Below are 5055 nucleotides of genomic sequence, written 5' to 3'. Positions count from 1 at the left end.
CGTTCTAAGTTGGCATATGATAATCTTCACGAACGAGAAAATTGGAGCTGTATAATGATCCACTTGTGTTGAGTCGACTGACAAGCACCTGTTATTCGGTCGTAGTTTACTGACAAAGGAATTCAGTTGAAGTTCCAAGAAAGCTATTATAGCATTGTCGATACTTTCCTTTTTTTTGTCATTTTTATTCTGAAGACAAAGATGGGACGCTTTTGAGAAGCACTGTTGTCTAATGCAGACATGACCCAAGCTGCTGCATCTTCCCCCCTAAACCTAAATCTTGCAGCAACCTCAATATCGAGGACATGTCTATCTTGAACCTTTTCTAGAGAGTCCAACCAAATCCAAAATTCATGCACAGTTGGAGATTGGATTCATACTCACACAGGCTGCACTAGGGGTACCTCATGCACCAATATATTTTGTAACAAAGATCGAGGGTGCACCCAGAGTTCTTCCTTCCACCTCTAAGAAGCTTTGGAGCTCAAGATTTAGAAGATCTCAACCTCAGATGGGTCGTTAATCAAGATGGATTTGTCCATGTTAACATCCTTTTTAGGGTGCATTTGCATGTCACATATGCAAAATTCGTTGTGTGTTGCAGCATTGTTGAACCTTCTATGCTAAAACAAAATTGAACCCATCAAGGTGCAACCAAACTAACCCATACAAATAAAAAGCACACCAGTTTGAACGAGGGTTCAGGTTATGTCAGGTCAAAAAATGATATCCCAAACCCAACTGATGTAATGATCAGTACGACACAACTATAAACTAATCAAGCCGAAAATTAATGAAAAATAATACAAAAATAACTAAAATCACCAATAAAATGAGACAAATGCAATTAAGATCCAAATTAAATAATTACAAAAGACCATAAATAATCAAAATAGATCCAAATGGACCCATGAACACGGTAGAATCTCATTCCTACTTGAAGAAAACTTCAAATGTGAAAACACAAAATTTTGGTGGGCTAAATCATGCATTTTTATGCTCAAAATCGCCAGAGAAGGTCCAAACTTCTCCTGTAGTAATTCTCTCACACTTAAAGAATTTGAATTTAGAATATGTTTTCATACTCATGCACTGTATTTATAATCATGTAAGGGATTCAAGTTTGGAACACATTCCTAAGAGAAATCCCTTCAGTACCAAGAGACATCTCTTTGCAATTTAAGCATATAACTGTATCTTAATATGCATTATTATCTTAGAACTTAGTTTGATTAGTTTTATACATTAATTGTTATATGCTTGAACAATTGCAACCCTTGAGAGAGAGAGACCGTTGGGATGACCTCCCAACAGTCATTTTATAGCTACATGACCTTACATCTCCCACTTGGTCATAAGGGATATTTTGTGTTTCTATGCTTGTTCTCAACTGAAACCTTGTATTGCTATTTCTTATCAATGGAGAGAAATTGAAAGAGTCACAAGCACACCATTCATACTTAAGGGCAACTCTTCTCCAATTCAAGGAGAATGGGCATGGTCATGTGGCCATAAGATGACTCTTGTAAGGTCATCCCAACAGTCACTTTCTCCCAAGGGTAGCAAATGTTCAAGCATATAACAATTAAAGTACAAAACTAATCAAACTAAGTTATAAGATAATAATGCACATTGAGATATAGTTATATGCTTGAATTGCAAAGAGATGTGTCTCTTGGGGTTGAAGAGATTTTTTCAGGGATGTATCCCAAACTTGAACCCTTTACATGATTATTATAAATGCAGTGTGTATGAGTATGAGAATATATTCTGAATTCAAATTCTCTGTGTGAGAGAATTATTGCAGAGTAAGAGGGTTGAGAAGTGTGAACTACCTTCTATGGTGATTTCGAGCATAACAGCGCATGCTTCAACTTGCCAAAATTTTGCATTTCATGTGCCTATCGAAATCGAGTGCGCTCGTTGTTGAGAAAATTGGCCAACTTAAAAAAAAAAAACAGACACAAAAAGAGAATTTAGCGAAGAAGGGTGAGTCGACATTGTATGTTTTGCATTATCAGAAATCATTGTTTGGGAAAACCCATTTATCAGGGTAAAAGTTTTCATAAACAGAGGGTTTGGGAGAAAGGTCACCCTTCTCGCTGTTTTTTCGAAAGAAAAAAAGGGTTAGTGGCTCCCTCTCTTTGTTTCAATCTCAGGATATAGAAGAAAACTCTGCTCTCTCTCTCTTTGCCAATCTTAGAGGAAGCGAAGCAAAGGGCCATTGTCCCTCTGATCTTCGTTGTGCAGCCACCAGCCAAATATCTCACCTCTCACCGAAACCCAAATAAAAAAAGGAAGAGGGTTTGGTTGCTGCCCTCTTTGCTCTCTCACCAGCTATTGATGGAATGGGCATCCGCCCTCTTGAGGGTTCGATTGCTGCCATCTTTGCTCTCTCATCAGAGATTGATGGAAGGGGCATCCACCCTCTTGAGGGTTCGGTTGCTGCCCTCTTCGCTCTCTCACTGAAGATCGATGGAAGAGGCATGTGCCCTCTCGCTAGAGAATGCCTGCAGTGGCGGAGGGGGCTGGGTCGTTGAGACAGATTCGCCCTCTCGCCAAACGAGAGAAAAAAAACACCCCTGGTTGTTCTCATCAAGCAACGAGAGAAGCCTGTAGCAGGAGGAAGCAGATCAGGTCATGCTGAAAATTAGAGTTTTTGCTCATGCTGACATTGTGGGCCATCCGATTTGCATTTTAAAAAGCTCAAAAGTCAACAAAACCACGTGGCATTCATCCAAAATGCAAACAGACGGCCACGATGTTCGCATGAGCAAAAACGCTCATTTTCAGCATGACCTGATCTGCTTCAGTAGTAGGAGGCTTTAGTGAGAGGTTATCATTACTGGTGGTTAGCCTCGATGTTCCCATGAGTCATGCATCCCATGATGTACCCAAGTCAAATTGGGTCACATGAGGTTGGATTTGATCCATATTCCAACAGTCCGGCCTTCGAACATTGTCCCCCCATCAAGGTCGAACACTGCACTTCTACATCAGAGTGACAGGCTGAAGCATCGAGTTATCTCCATTGGACACTTGTGGGCCAGCCTCTCCTTGAAAGGTGAACGGGCTTGAGGAGATGTGCCTAAAGAGACTCTGGACGTGAAGACTTTGCTTCCTGATGAATCGCCGATTGGGTGACCACAAAGGATCCGTCCTCCTTTTCCAACCTGATAATATACTTTCTATGATTGCGTTGGGAAACTTGGGCACGAAAGAAAGAGGAATTGCAAGCAGATTTTTGCCTCCAAAAGGATTCTCCATCATCTGCAACTTTTAGAGTTCATCCCTGAGTTGAATCTCCTTCTCTATCGCCCCAATGTACCCTACGTCTACCGCTGTTTGGAGCTCTTCTAATTGCTTAGAAATCTCCAAAATTGTCTTAGTGAGGCCTCCAACTGCTGTCTTGTTCCGCTTAAGTAGTTGCCTTTTGGTCTCCCTTAGACGGCCAAGCAATTTGAGCAGGAAGTAACCTTAGGTTGAGTATCGAATAAGCTGCTTTAGAACCATCAATTTGGGACCAAAAGTTGAAGAACTTAAATGATGCTCTTCGCTTCTGGGGTGAAGACAAGTAGATGGGCAAAGGCCATTATGATGAGAGAGCAACTTTGGGCAAAAATTCAAGTCGAATATTGGGAAAAATAGATAACCGCTCCGAATTGATGAAGTCCCTATCAATCTTACTAGCGCAAAAACCTTTTGTAACCTGATTGTTTTGCCAGGTGTATTGGTTGGTGTCATTCGATACTTCCAATAGGTCACATTGGGTGATAATATTGTTGAGAATTTCCATACCTGTCTTGTATTCATAAGATCTGCATCGTTCTAGCTAGCTGGGTTCGAATGGAGTACCGATCACCCATAATGGACCAAGGAATATCAGGCGGGTGGTTGACAAGAGCATGCCACAGCTCACGTCCTTGAATGTAGCAATTGGAGGCATAGATCCCTGTTAGCATCAACAGCTCCTGCTTGAAGTCCACTGCTACTGTCATGGATTGAGGAGTAACATGCATCACTTGGAGTTGAACTCTAATACGGTCCAACATAGATATTGGTCTCCAAAAGGAAGACAACATCAAGATGAGAATTCTTCATCTCTACTGGAGGTCTTCTGCGGGCTCAATCTTGGAACGTTCCAGGCGATAATCTTCATTTAGGATCAATATGAACCCCTATATTTGTTGGTCAAAATAAAAGATGCAAGTTATTATTCCAGATCTGTTTTTAAGTATAAAATAATATCTGAGCCTTATATATATATATATATATATATATATATATATATATATATATATATATATATATATATATAGAGAGAGAGAGAGAGAGAGAGAGAGAGAGAGAGAGAGAGAGAGAGAGAGAGAGATTGGGGGTCCTCCAATCATTCAAACTTGCAAGTTGCTGCCAAACTTATAAATGCATGAACTAGGTGACGTATGCTCTACAAAGGCATAGCTCTCTCTACGGTTGAGTGAGGATCTGGTTTCCATACAATCGAACTACTTTATTCACAATTGCAACTTTTGAAAAATCTGCCTTTTCTGACTGCTAGACATACACTTTTCATCTAGTACACGTAACTATATTCAATTTCATGTGGACTAGCTAGGAGGCGTGGCCTTCTAGAATGAGAGAAACCTGCCATCAAATTCATAGGACTATTAATTGATGATGATGCGCCGCTTCTCTCTATCAAGAGTATAGAAAGGTTGTACAAGGTTTATTTTAGTAAAAATTATATTTTGAATCACTGAATTACTAGAATATGAGAAATGGAAATATGAGAACTAATGTATATGAACCGTGATTTTCATGATTTTTTTGTTTTTTTCTCTATAGTTGTAAAAGTTTTGTCCTGGTGAGAGTGATTTATGTGTTTGACATTTTCAAGCATTAACTTTCTCATGTTTGCTTTTAAGTTGTGAATTTGCCATGTTATTAAAAAATGTGTCATGCCACTTCATGCCATTACTTTAAGGCATTCACAGCTATTAATTAATGCTTGCAAAACATTTATACACCCTCATGTAAAAAGTTTCGAGGCTTCAA

The sequence above is a fragment of the Nuphar pumila genome, chromosome 1 (genome assembly GCF_984573655.1).
Source record: "Nuphar pumila chromosome 1, dmNupPumi1.hap1.1, whole genome shotgun sequence".
NCBI lineage: Eukaryota > Viridiplantae > Streptophyta > Magnoliopsida > Nymphaeales > Nymphaeaceae > Nuphar > Nuphar pumila.
Note: the sequence above shows the minus strand (reverse complement) of the source record.